Below are 15,128 nucleotides of genomic sequence, written 5' to 3' on the forward strand. Positions count from 1 at the left end.
CGAGCTTCGTGTTTTACCAGACGTTTGTCCTTCACTCGAACAACTTCGCTTCCTATCTGCCCCCCCCCCCAAAAATCTATTTTATCAAAAAGTCTCATAACCTACATAACGAGCCCAAAAGCAAAGACAAAAAAAAAAATAGGCCCGGCATTATTTGACTGTCTGTTCCTCAGAATTTCTAAATGATCTTGGCTGGTAGTGTTTCATCATTGTGATTTTTTTTGAGTTTTTTTCTATATTTTTTTATGATTGATGTTATTAAAAGTGAACATCAGCTATTGAGTTGGATAGAAAGGAAGCAGTTCAAAGTGCTGTTTCAAATGGCTGTCACAGCCACAAGATTTCAAGGGAAAACCTGAAAAGAAATAGAAAATACATGCAGTAGTCTCATAAAAACATGGCCCAAATATACTCCAAAATAGTCATATATATGTCTTTAATAATCATGAGGATGAAGCTCTGTTCTCAGCACTCCCAGCAGTGTCTATGAGTGCAGTCAGCACCAGCTACAAAGTTGAGTCAAAGTCACTTACAATAAGGAAATCTGACTGCTGAGTGTCCCAGAGGGAAGTTTTGGCTTCAGATTCTTACACTGTTTCAAGAGTTGTTTTTTTTTTTTATTGTCGTAGGCTTTGCACCCCGTGGCAGAGCAGAAGCCACGCGGCGAGGGTCGCCTCCTTCGCGTCTTCGGCGTATTTGTGGCAAGGCGCCAAACGCTGTAATCCTCCAATGACAAACAATGTCACAGCTAGGTTCTGCCTGAGAGGATGCTCCCTACAAAGGAGGGGACGGCAGGGAGGCTGCAAACACAGAGAGGCAGTAATTGAAAGGAGAGGGGAAACGTTATGAGGGGGGTGCGGTCGTCGTCGGCCGTGTTTCTGAAAATATGACGAAAATACGACAAAGTGACAGGAGACGTGGAAGGGACGAGTTAGCTGCAGTTGTATCTTGTTTTCCTCTTCGCTGCACAGAATTCATGCTTAAATTGAGCCAGTAAATCAGACTAATGTGAGACTGCGGGCTTTTATGTGGCGATTGTGTTCTTACGCAGGTGTGCGAATGTGCAATCTCCTGCATTTATGTGGCTCTGAGAGTGGAGAGCGAAGGGGGAGGGCTAAGAGGGTGACTTGGTGTACCCAAAAAAAGATAACACGATGAATGATGGAGGTGTTAATCTAAGGAGGGGAAGAGGGACGCGCCGCTCTGCTTCAACACAATCTCGTTGCCTGTGTTGTGTCTTACTGCTTCTTAGTGCTGCTTGATAATGATTGTTTTTGTCGGTAAATAGAAGAAACTTCATCCATTTATTTACTCTTTTAAAAACTCTATCCTTCTGCTCTGGTTTGCCTTGAACTTTAAATACAGTTCAAATGAAAATGAAGTGTTAAATAGAGAAAGAAAAAGAGTCAGAGGTGTTGCCCAGAAGGGATTAAGGCCCTGATTGGTAGGTGCTTTTATTTTGAAGTCCAGTCCCTGCCTGCCTGGAGTGTCCATTATGGAAAGAGGCTCAGACAGCAATGCAAGCCCAGAGACACCTGGGGAGAGCGATGGACACCTGCAGCCAGTGGCTAAACTGGCACATGAGTTTTGTGTAGGTGGAAATGGACCAGGTGACCCTCAGAGGCTTTTAGATACAGGCTCACCTAAGAGTGGCCTGATGTGACTTTTACTTCCTCCTGCTTCCACATTCTGGCTCGAGTTCAGCTAAGATGTGAGTTAAATTTGGGTTTTACAAAGGGGCGTAAAGCATTGATTTATAACATAAGAACTGATTACCTCGTTTCCATGGCTTCAATTAATCGCCCAGCCCTACTCTCTGCAACAGGTGCGTGCGAACAAAACCACCCTGACGCGCCGCTTCATCCTGCTCGAGCCCCCTGTGAGCCTGGCCTAGAAAAAAACAAAAATTACAAGATCCAGAAGGAAAAGAGCGCTAACACTTTCAGTGTGTCTCGTTTTTAGTGCATTGCAAAGAAGCTGAAACAAAGAGGTCTGCTCAGCAATGAGATGAGGAGATTTGTTTTAATCAGAGCCTTTGTTGATCATCAGATCTTGCAGATTTGCTCGTGCTCAAACCGCTTGCGCCCACGACCTCTGTGATGTAAATGTCAGGAGACGGCGAGTGTCTCACCGCACGCCGAAGCTCGGCTTGTTTGCTTCGCAAATTGGCCGTCTTATTTTGTGTTCAGAAGCCTCTGTATCATTACGCTGTGAGGATGTCTTTATCCTCAGACAAGATACTTGAATGAAGACTTGCTCGAGTCCAAAGAAGAGAGAAAGACGCAGGAAGAAGGGAAAGAGGGGAAAATGGAGGTGGGCGGATCAATCCAAGTATCTATAGTATCGATAAAATGCTGGTACTGATATCAGATTGATAGTAGTGTGATAGGATAGGATAGGATAGGAATACTCTAGCTATGTCCAAATTCAGGGTTAGCATGCTTTGAAGGACCCGACCTACCCGGTCCACGTAGGGCGGGTCCTTCGAAGGCCGGGTAGGCCAAAAGTGGGCGGCTGTGAAATTGGACGGTCTAGACTTCAGATTTGCGTCACCGCTGTCTCAGTGGAGTTGAATAAACTCGATAGAATATAACAGGACACTGGAGTAAATTCTCGACCATCTCAAACTTCTGTTTAATCAGTTTTCTGTTTGACGTTTATTCAGCTGTGTGAAAACTATAACTGAAATCTCAGCCAAACCGATTTACTCAGGAACAAATAAAACACTGAAAAAAGCCAAAATATAACATTTTTAAGTTATCTAAGTGACTCATATATCATGTTTAACCTGAGCAGCGAAAGACCGCGGCGGGTTTGAAAATGCGTGCCCAGAGTTTGCTGTTCTCGCCGTCTCTAGTGAGCCGCGACCTTCCAGTCAGCTATCAAGCTGGTGGGTAACAGACGTCTCCACAAACGTTGGAGCACTTTTGCAAATATGTGATGTTTTAATAAATCGAACAGATATTTGAAGTTTACACAGCTACATTCTCGCCTGAAAAGATCGAAAAAGTTTATTTTGTCACCCAGAAAGAGTAATAAGAGTCATATTAAAACTAAGTAGCTGCTGCCATTGTTGGAAACTGGAATTGGCTGAGCTGTGCTATGAATTCTGGGATAGGTTGGGCCAAGAAGGATACACCCGACCCATCCTTCAAATCTGGGGAAAAGGAGGATGCATCTGTCGGCCACATTTGGAGGAGTCTTAGAATTTGGCCTTCGTCGTGTCGCTGTGACGTAATTGCCTACTAATTCAGTGTGTAGCCCATACTGTAAATTAATTATTTTTAAAACGATACCTCAAACATGCTCTATGGAAACTGTCTGAACCTTTTTGTGTTGACTTTGACGTCTATTTATTTATAGCCTACAGCACATTTAAACAACAGAAGCTGACCCACAGAGCTTTAGAGACAGCTGAAATGTGTTTTTGTTGTGTTATCTATTTATGTGGAAAGTAAAAATCTCAGTGATTAGAGGTCATCAAAATGTGTTCAAAACTTCATAAACCATGACACGCTGCTCTCCCCTACATAAGCCGCCTTTATGAGGTAAAAGTATCATTTATTGATATCGACAGTACTCGCGCTGTATTTACTTGGTATCCGATTGATACCAAAATTTGCAGTATCACACAGCACCAGGAGAAGGAAGAAGTGAGTGATGGACTTCACTTGTTTAACCCAGATCCAAGCAGCCGCAAAGGAGGAGTGGACAACCGGAGGTGTTTCGTTTTTATTCTGGGAGCGACTTGGGAATAAGAGAGGCTGGGAAAAAAAAAAACACGAGCAAAGAGCAGAAGAGACAGTGAGAAGAAACGACAAGGCTGGCGCTGACCCATTTCTCCAGGCCTCCAATCTTGTGGCTGATATAATAGAAAAACGGCTACCCACACGCACACGAGAACCTTAAAGACGGACACACGCCGCCAGACGCACCAGCAGACAAGGACACGCAGAGGCAGACATATACACCCACACCGGTGTCCGGCTAGATTTCCCCCACGATAGCTTCGAGTGTTGCTTCTTATTTATTTATTTTTTCTGTGTGACTGCAGCAAATCCAGCATCACCTCAGTCGGCACTGGAAAATATCACATTCAGACTTTCAAACGTGACCGTGAACCCGCCGGCCCGCTCTGCCAGCTCAGCCTCTTCTCTTCTGGCTCGGCAGCGGCGGAGCGTGTTACATACTGAGCCGCATCTAAAAAAAGGGGTCTCTGCGTGCCTTTTAAAGAGCTTTAAAAAAATCAGTGCTGTAGAAGTCACTCAGGGATTCACTGATAAGTATTCATTAAGTATTGATAAGTAGTCATTGAAGTATTCATTCAATATGCATGGAGGTCCACTCAGAGGTGCACTTGACTGGGATTGCAGGGATGGCAGTTTCTAGCAGCTTGGTGGAAGTTTAGCAGATAGATAGTCACACATACAGAGAGCCACACAGGATGCCCTCGCTGCCCCGGGACGGGAACATTGACCCAGTTGTAAGGAACATTGGTCGTGACTGTCCTACATGGCTAGCACTTTACTGACGTTACACAAGGCTCATCCAACCCAGTCTTTCAGCCTCTCTTTTTTTAATGACCCTGCTCTCTCTTTTCTTTTTGCTTTAGCTTTCCGCCCCCCCTCCCTCTCTGGCTTTGTCCCCTGCCTGTCTTTCCTTTGGTCCATTATGCACGTCTATGCTCTGGCGGTCACATTTATTTGGCGCTGATTATTTTCTGAACTGGGCAGACAGACTTATTACGTTTGCTCGGCCACGATTTGTTTCCCGTCATTTAATTAACGTGAGAAAGAATTGGAAGAAATCAACTTCTGCGTTTATGCCCGCTGATGACCTTATTTATGCCCGCGCCCCCGCCCCTCCTCACACCCTTATATATCTCTCTAAGCGGCTTTGAGAGGCCGTGTATTGATTGTTTTTCGACGCACGCTGATGTCGGTAAACACGTCTGACCTTTGCACACATGACGCGCGTTACGCACACATCCGGCGTGACAATACCCAACTGGATTATCAGTATGGCTCAGGCCGTACTGTCTAATAAATTCTGATGTGCGTTTAGTCAAAGGCGAGCTACAGTGTGACAGCAGACAGCGGTATTTTCAGGCCTCCGACTTTGCTTTTCCCCCCCTGAGTCCCTCAGAAGTAAGACATAAAAATGGCAGCGGGTCTGTCACAAGTAATCAGCCTTTCCCTGTCAGCGCCGCGTGTGCATGCGTGTGTTTGTCAGATGTAGCGATCAGGTGCTCTCCTCACTTTTAGTCCTCCATTTTTGGAACTATGATGGGCAATAGGAGGGAGACTTTTGAGGATGGACGCCGCTGTGCCGTGGCCCAGTTTGTTGCTTGTGTGTGTGTGTTTTGGTGCTGGAGGTTAATACGATGTGATTCTAAGTCGCCCACCCTCTGAGCGCACAGGACATTGAAAGGCACAGACGCAGAGGGAGAGAGGGGTAGAGGAGAGAGAGGGCGAATACCAAGGTGGGTGTGTGTGGGGGGGGGGTATGTGATTGTAATAGAACGGGATGGATGGGAAGAGAATAACCGCTGAGAATTAAAATGTCACACAGCACAGAGGAGAGATCAACCGCACGCAAGGGAAGACACTGAGATCATATTCCCTTGGTGGACTGCATGTGTGTGCATGAACAGATACCTGCATGTGCATTCCCATGAATTCTTAAAAACAGGGGGGCGGGGTTAGTATTGCAGACTTATTATGTGAAAAGTGGAGCTGCATGAGAATTTTAAAAAAAATCTTGTGATAGTTGCTTTGCAAAGTGCAAAGAAGTATTTTTACTATTTAATAACATGAAAGACTTTTTAGTTAGTAACTGTATATTATATATAGTTATACATTTTATTTTTAGTAAGCAAAAGTTATAGTAAGTAGCTTGATAGTTTACATATTTTACATTCAGATATATTTAAGTACCTAATGTAAATGTACTCATTTGTAACTACACTTCAGAATCATATACTTGATATTAGTGGATTATAATTATTGAATTATTGATGTGTGTATCTCTTCAATGTTGCAGCTGTTGATGAATTTAATTAGTTGTATGTTGCTCAGTAGCTTGAGCTATAATAAAACAATTAATCTGCAAAATGATAAGTAACTAATTCTGTAAAATAAGTACCAAATGCAGTAATTGCATTCACAATATAGCGAACCAAAATCAGAAAGCAGCACAGTACTAGTAAAAGTACTTGAGTAAATGTATTCTTCCTACTACTCATACCCGTGCACTCATGCAAAGTGCATGATTGTGATTTTAATAGTACACAAAGGGGGGGCAATCATATTTTAAGAGGGGGGCTAGTGCCACCCCATGCCACCCTTCTGGACACGCCCCTGGATCCCTGTGCTTTGAGGCATGTGTGTGAAACTGAGTTTGGTTTGAGTCCCTTTTTTGAGCTCATAAGCCCCTCCCACCTGCTGTTGTTTACAAGGGCAGAACATCAGAAGAAATTTGACTTAAGAGGAGGGTGGCCATAACTCAGACGATGACCCGGGGGCCTGCAGCCAGGCCCAGAATGATAAGTAAGGATTATTTTGAGCTATGAATCATGCAGAGCTACTCTAGTGGCGTTCAGGAATAAAAAAAATATGGAGCTGAAAATGAGCAAATTATGTAGGTCCACTTTAAATTTTTCATGCACTGGTAAAGTAATTTGATTTATCTTATCCAATATGGCATGGGTCATGTAAGGTCTTCTCTAATAGGAGTAGAAGATTTACTTTTTAGTCATAATAGTACTTTCCACTTCAGCTAGCATCATGCATCAGAGAGGAACATCACTCATGACAGAATACAGAGTTTCAGAGCCAAGATTTTTTTGCAATGCAAGTTTTTATCAGCACAAATCTCTTCCTTTTCTCAAAATACCTCATGTGACACAGACATATACTTATCCCGTCTCCACACCACTCACATACCATCATGTCACTGTGCGACTGAGGCGCCAAACATGCAGACGTCTTTGTGTTGTCCTTGTTTGTAGCTGATCCCATTTGTGGATCAAGCGCTACACCGCAACACAACAACGGCGCCTTTGTGTGCAACAATAAGAACAAGAAAGCTTGCACCCTTTGCAGGGAAACAAGTTTGGAAAAACCTTGCGCCGTATTGGAAGTAATGGCATGTTTTGTGTTTGGAGGTGGAATGCGAGTGAAAGTAATACGGGCCCTGCGTGTGTTTTTTTAAGGGGGAGCTAAAATAATGACTGTTCTGTTTCAGTACGCAAATTAATGCTTTTGCCACCGCAGCGGGGTAATGGTTTGCGATGGCTTTGTTAATGTGTCATAGCCAGGTTGTAAAAGTGCCATTGGAGATTTATGAAGGAGTTTTTAGTTACAGGAAATTTTCACGGCGAGATCCAAGATATTTTTTCTTTTGGGGGGGGGGACGACTTGACTCCACAGCTCCACAACATGGCATGTTCTCCATCATTTAGCTGAGACACATGAAGCTCACAGAGTATTTAGAGGTGCAGAAGTACAAATTTAAACGGGAAGCTATCAGTAAATCCCACCCCCGAGACCTTTATGCACCCACACACACACACTTGCCAGTCCACCCGAGTGACAAACTTAGTTTCATGGCTCTTTGCAGAGAGCATGGTCCAAAAGCTAAACAAGTGGAACTAAAAGGAGGATTTTAAAGCCAAAGCTGCTGTGAAGCAACACATTGGTTTTAAGTTGATTTGCACAGATGGCAACACTTTGTGCACACAAACGCGCACGGATACGTTTACACACTCGTGCCACTCCAGCCTCAGCGCGCGCCCGTGTGCCCGGGGCAGAGAATCTCCCACTTTGATTCGTGTCTTTCATGTTGCATTTGCATTTGTGATGACTGTCAATGTGACACACGCATGACGCTGCAAACACACCAGAAGCTAACGGGGGGAGAAGCTGCTTTGCCCGTGGACTGTGCGGCAACGCGGAACCAGTGAGCTTTGTTCCTCGTGGCTCTTGTTTTCTTGCTTATTTATTCCGTTTGTTGTGTAATCTGCTCTTTGGCCCGGCACCACATTCCCAGTTTTGCTCCCTTTAATCTGCTGTCAGTGGAAAGCATGTAGCCACTTCATGCTCAGAGCACATGTGGAATTTCAGAGTGTGGCACACTAGCTAGGTTAGACTGTTGCAATAGCTTTGCCACATATATAATATTATTAATACACAACAGTAGCACATAAAGGACGTCACCTCAATCTATTCAGTCATAAGAAAAAAATCCCCAGAGTAACTTTATAACTTCAAGTGATGCAAGCGGTTTTCAACTGAAGGCTTACGGGAAAAACCCAACCCTGGTGACTCCGTCTTCCTCTGTGTCCTAATTCTCACATTCTCAAATGAAACCGTCTTATTTGCACGGAAGTAGATCGGCGTAGATAGAGAGGGTTTCACCCAGGGATGTTTTACATGATTATTTTTTTATTTTATTTGATGCAAATTTATGTAAAAATAATTCTTGCTATATAAAACCGCCATCACTCGGTTGAGAGAAAAGAGCAGCTGATGAAAATGCTGCTTTGCTCATGTCTGTCATTTTAGGTGGATCACAGCTTTAAGTTTTGCAGGCAGCAGTGAACGCTTTGCAGCTTTTCTTTATCTTTCTTGTAAGAGAGAAAGCAGACACTACTCTGGACTGAAAAGGACTTGCCAACAAAAATATTTATTTTATTTCCCATCACTCCCCTCTCACTCCCCATGGGTGTTTGAGCTGCAGAGTCATTAAATTGCATCTGTTCTCTCCTGTACTTTGTGTTTTGCCCTGTGTCTTGTTCATGGTCGTTTTCATTGGTTCTGCAAGAAGAGTCTTCCTTTTAAACGGAACTTCTTCCTCCCCACCATCGCCAAGTGCTTGCTTCTTAATATAAAGCACTTTGTTGTTGTGACAGGAGATTAAGATCGTACAATGAAACTACTCTGAATCTAAAAATGCTTTCAACAGTAGCAAAGATATTTTAACATAAACAAATTAAGGTATGTCTTTGTTGTTCTGTTTGTACAATCTTTTATTAGACTAAATTCTGGGACTTTCGTGGCCTTAAAGTGGCCCCTCGTTGTCTGGTCAGTTACCCAATTTGGATTTAGGGATGCATTTTAGGTTTAAACCTAAAGTGCCAATTTGCTAGCACTGCATATTGCACATAGAGGTAGAACGCATAAAATCCTCCTAAAGTGTTAAGGTGTTGGAGCACCGTCAGTGCTCCTCCGTAGTGATCCTCCATTTCCCTGAAATTCTTCTGAGGGAAAAGATGTTCCCTCATTTGATGTTTTGGTGCTGGTCCATCTTTTCCCACAGGTGGACAAGTGGAGTGCCACCCACACTGCAACAGAGCCACTGGATCCCTTCACTGTAGAGGTCAGGGTTTTTTTCCCCTTTAATTTCCCAACCGTCAGTATGTCCTAGAGCAAAATCTAATTTCAACCAGAAATATGTGAAATCAGGCAACAAAACAGCACTTCTCATGACTTTTGAACAGGCTGAAATGCGAGACGAGTCCCGAACTAGACAGATGAACGTGATGGAAATATACATCAGCATGTGCACAAATTCACAACACTTGTGCAGAAGCAAGTGTTTTGCTGTAGAAGGCGAGCTGCCACTCAGCATGTGTGGAATATATAACCAGGACTGCAAAATGCACGAGGAGCGGGGGAGGGCAAACGCTGACATCTAATGTCTGTATTAATTCAAATAACGTAGCTTTCCATCGTCGAGCGCTGCAAGTATCGGCCGGCGCAGAGGCTGAGCGCGAGGCAGACCCGGTGTTTAAGCCCCTGAATGAATGGACAATCTGAGATATGCTTTGAGTGGAATCTCACTGTCCACTTTTCCATAACAGCGGGTAAGCTTGAGGAGCGATAATGGAGGCAGAGAAATGGCTTGGCCCTACACTGACCTTGGTAATAACAACAGAGACACTGGAAAAAGACTCTCATCTACTCTGTGATCTTCTCTATGGGCTACATACACACTCCTCCCCACCTCCCACACTCCTGCGTGGCCCCCTGCCTCCTCCTTGTGCAGGGCTACGGTGCTGTGCGGTCTGATCGAGGTTGACTGCGGGATTATTTCATTAATTAAGTTTTTCCACTCCTTCCGCCTGTCCTGCTCGTCTTCCTGTCAAACGAGGGTGGTGGAGCGACGCCCTTCCTCCATTCGGTCCTCCGGCGCTTCACATCCCCCCATCACTGCTGATCATTGTCTCAATTACTCATCTCTCCTCTCACTCCCCTTTCTCCTCTTATCTAATCCTAAATTGCGCTGTACACTCTTCACCAGTCTCTCTTTTTCTTTTTCTCTTCTCCAGATCCTCCCAAAGTGAGGTGGGAAAGATTTGTAGCACGCCAAGTCTAACATCTCCCCATCTCTCCCGCTCTCATCTGTGTCTCTCATCAGGATTTCACAGATGTTCTATGATTATTTCTGCCTTGATTTGGTGATATTTTCCTCCCATCGAGGCATTTGGAGCATTTTTAGTGTTTAGCAACCAAGATTCAGAGGGAACTATTTTCGAACCGAGGCCAAAGCGGCTGTGATCCTTCTGCTCACTTTGTTCCTGCGAAATGGAGATTCACAAAAATGGTGCCACCTGTAACATGTCTAATGGATTTAAAAGGATTTGCCATGATACAGTTCACGGTTTTAAACAAAATTGCCTTTGTGATATTTGTGACCTGTTGATTAGGAGGTTTAAAAAAAAATAGCCTGCATTTGCAAAATCACATTTGTGGAAGCTCTCCTGGTTCAATTTGGCTCTGCGGCTCTCAGTCTCTGTCTCTCTTTGTTTCTCCCTCTTCTTTGTATCCATTACTGTTCCACTTTTCCATAATGGAGACATTAGAGTCTTTTACCTCTCCGCTATCTATCATGTCATTTAAACTCTTTCCTTACTTTCTGTTTTTAACTTTTTCCCTTTCCCCTTCCCTCTTTCCTCAAATCTTGCCTCCTCCCTCTGTCCACCGCGCTCTGGGTCATCTCTGTCGTCACACAGCGTCTCTTGTCCCCATCATATCACCAACAGCTTGTCACAGGCAATCAGCCTGCCTGCCTCAACTCCCCGCACGAGCCTCTCCTCCTCCTCTTTTCTCTCCTCATCTTCCTCACCTCCCTCGTCTCCCGTCACCTTCTTTTCCTCCTTCATGTGTCAGTAGTTATTACGCTCAGAAATTTGTCGGGCCCCTCTCTCTCAGGCCAGTTAAAAGGGTATTTTCTCAATCCTTTATCCATTCCTACGGTTAGTACTGCTGCCCAGTCTTACGTCTCCCAGTGACCGCTGTAATGGGTTATACTGGAATGAGGAGAAGCTTGTGTAATCCCTTCATATGTCATGTACTTACATTTCTGTTAGAGCGTGGTTTTTTACGGTATGTTGGGAGCAAAGTTTCTAAGAAACAGTGGAAAACAAGTTTAAAAAATTTGTTCTCAACATATTTTCCCCCATTTTTGTTTTCAAGTATGTTTTATATCTTTCATTTTAATAATGAGATTTTCAGCTACAGCATGCCCCGGGGTAAGAATATGTTATTAATGATTTAAAAAAATAGATGTTGCAATGACTGTGTGTATTAAATAAACATATTATCTGTTATTCAGGACTTTATATGAATTTTTTAATTCATTATGATGTATGTCGTAATACTATAATTTTGCAGCAGTGCATAACTATTAGTTAAGGACTACTTAACTATCAGTTTGTCAGTCATGGTGTTATATATGTAAAGTTTATAAAGTATACCCATTAGGAATTTGGATGAGGTCTTAAAAGAATATTCAAAGTAAAACACACTGAAAGCAAAATTCAGTACTGACGTATTATTTTCAGTCTGCTGTTTGTTTAGGTTCAGAAGAAGATCATGCTTGGTGTTAAAATAGACTTTCACAACCTTAACCATTTCTTAGAAAGCTTTTCTGCCAGAAAGCCCTGAAGGAAAAATTCTCCCACCACCTTATTTATTTATTTCTTCTGACTTACTCCCAGTTGCAAAGCTATTACTTCACAACAAAATCACTTAAAAGTAATGCAGTCATGAGGAGACTGCTTTTTTCCATTTGCAGTAATTTATATTTGGAGGCATGGCTCCGTCCTGGGAGAGCACACCTCCATGACCTCCCCAGTGGAACGTTTGAGACAGAAAAGACCTGGTATAGAGACGGGCAGACATCAGTGACAAGAGATTTATCATAAAGCAGGAGATGGGGTGGAGGTGGGTTGCAAAGTGGCTTGCACATGCACAGCAACTGTGAGCAGGGTGAAGCATACATAAATAATGTGTTGGATGGGTATCAACTGACCAACGGATCAGCAGGGTATCAGGGGGGCTTATAATGAGATCAGCTGATCTGCTGGTAAGGCAGCTGAGCTTGATTTTAGTGCCGCCCTGAAGTAACACTTTACTAACAGCTGGTCAGTTGCAATAGTTTGTGTAGATAGACTTGAATTATTATCGTAAGAAAATCAACATAGTGATATGTGGCTCTGCATCAGAACACACCTCACGTGTTAAATCACAACCTGAACATGACGTCTGAGCAAAGGATGTAGAAAAGGAAAGACAGCCCTGATCAAAGAGCTGTACCTAATTTGGCACACTCATTCGGTTTATTTGAACCTCACTGAAATCAATGATAGTGTCTTCTTCCATTATTGCAAACGAAAAAAAATTTCACAGGTCTCAGGTGGAGAAAAAAAAAAGAATACTACGATTTAAGATGATCTCGAAAGACAGCAAATAGTGAAAACACTCGAGGAATGCTCAAAGTTTTTTCACAGCCTTTTATCTAAACCTTATTTATCCATCCCTTCATCCATCCCTGTCTCCTGGCTTCCCTACCATACTGCTGTTCGCCTTGACCTCCGCCTGCTTTCTCTCCTCCTCCTGCTTTCACACTCTGCATCCTGCAGCGATGGAGGGAAAGACAGAGGGAGGTGTTAGAAGTAAAGCTGCCTCTTTTTCACACTTTCCTCTCTCTCACTCACTCACTCTCCTGAGCCATCCGCCATTCATCCCTCTCTGCTTCGCTTCAGACTGGCTAATCTATAGCCTGAAGGGGAAGTGGCGGGGGGAATATATATATATATATATATATATATATATGTATAAATATATAAATATGTATGTATGATGTATAATTTTTATAAAGGAAGAATGATGACATCGAAGGTTAGCCAGGGAAAATGAGTGTAGACGGGTGGTGTATGCGTGGGGGAAGGAGAAAGAATATGCCTACTGTATTTTTTAGTAGCCACCACATCTGTTCCTCCATCAGCTAGCAAGTTCAAAGGCAGACATTGAACTCAGTGTCTTTTAATAGCTTTTGATTTGTTGCTGCGAGTAGGATCTGTAGGATCATCTGTGTGCTAATGATTGAGACCAGCTGCACAGCTAATGGTACACCGGCTGCAAAGGTGTGATTCTCACCAGGAGCGTCTCTCTCTTCTTTTCACCCCTCACTGCTTCTCTCTTTCCGTTCTCTCTTTTCTCACTGTGTCTGCATCTTCATGCTGATTTCCCTCTATCCTCAGTCTGCCGCTCCGCGTCCCTTAATCCTTTTCCACCTTCGGTGACCTGGAGGCTAGTCGTCGTTCACTTGCTCCTCTCTCTTTGTTTACATTCTCGGTTCCTTTCCTGCCTCCTCTTTTGCCATCTTAGCCCCTCCCACTTGTGATGCTAGTGAAGGAGGAGGAGGTAAGGACAGGACAAGAGTCAAAAGAACAGGCTTGATTAGGAACTGTCACTTTAAAGTGATGCCAGTTCAGTCTAATGTGTTATGTTAAAAGGAACTTATCTTGTTCATTTGCAGCTTTGCATTTTCAGTCTTGAACTCTACTGCAGTTCCTTGATAAGATGCACAATTAAGAATTTATTATGTTTACTTAAACTCACCCTTGGGCAGACCCTGAGTTCATTCATTGTGTCAAAGAAACCTTTTTAGCCGCCTTAAAGCCAGCTTTCTTCTGATTGGTTGCCCCTAATAAACAGACAGGCTTACAGCTGTGGGCCTGGGATGACCATATTAGGAACATCTGCTCTCACTGACATCATGCAGAGACACAAGTAGAAAAAAACTGCTGGAAACAGCATTTAGAGCAGCCTGAAAGCCGATCTTTTGGCTCATAGGGATCACATCCGCGTACACTGACCTCATTATTATGTGTTTGCAATGCTAAAACGATCTTTGACCAGCATGATGCACATAAATGAGGAATAATATGACAAAAATGTGCAGATGTCACATTTTTGTCTAGTTTTATCTAAGTATAATTGCAACAACCACAGCTTATGAATACAAAGGAACACTTTGTAGAGCCCTGTTCTCGTCGTGTTAGCAATTCAGCTGTTTGTCACATATTGTATATACATCACAGGTCCCACGAAGGGCCTTTGTTCCTGCGCATCCTTGCCTATAGCTCCTCTACTGAGTCTTTTTTTTTACCCAAAACTTGGTGTTAAAGTTTTGGTGTTGTAGTTTTAGGAACTACAAAATCCTTTGAGAGCGAGACACCAGTGAGATCAATTTCCGGGTCACAGACAGACAAGTTGGAACAGACAGTGAAGTAAAAAGAGCTCTTTGAGCAGGATTTTATACGTATGCATGCACACACACACACACAGTTCTTGTGTGCATATTTTGTCAGCACTGTTTGACCTTCTTTAGCTTCCTTTGTAGCTTCACTAGATAAAAAATGTGATTTACATGACGTTACATCGCTGATTAAAATCTGACTCTGGATCGCTGTATTGTGCTGATTGAACTGTTGCATTTTTTCCAGCGTAAGAAAAGCTTTTACATCCTGATAACACATAATAAATTCCCCCATTGCCTGTATTAACACATCCCTGCCCTCATTTTAAATGGAAAAAAATCCCCTTAATTCTATTAATTAAAACATAAGCGGTGATAGTGTTGGTGTATTGATGGGGTATTACCAACTGGAGCTTTAACACATTCCACAGTTTCTTTTCTAACCAATCACGTCCAGTTTCTGAGTCAAATCACACTGATTTGTGTCTCAAGGGCTCCCATTATTTTTCATATACGCTCTTGATTGGATTACCATCACTTTTTTTCCCCCCATCCGTCAGTCTCCGCTTCTCCAAATTGCA

At 43.2% G+C, this 15,128-nt stretch overlaps 1 protein-coding gene across 1 annotated transcript in view; it reads left to right on the top strand.

Annotated features, from left to right (window-relative positions):
* The window catches only part of efnb3b (ephrin-B3b), an 88,719-nt gene that overhangs the window by 61,844 nt on the left and 11,747 nt on the right, over positions 1 to 15,128 (top strand). The window lies entirely within an intron of this gene.

Source organism: Oreochromis aureus, linkage group 3 (assembly GCF_013358895.1).
Source record: "Oreochromis aureus strain Israel breed Guangdong linkage group 3, ZZ_aureus, whole genome shotgun sequence".
Lineage (NCBI taxonomy): Eukaryota > Metazoa > Chordata > Actinopteri > Cichliformes > Cichlidae > Oreochromis > Oreochromis aureus.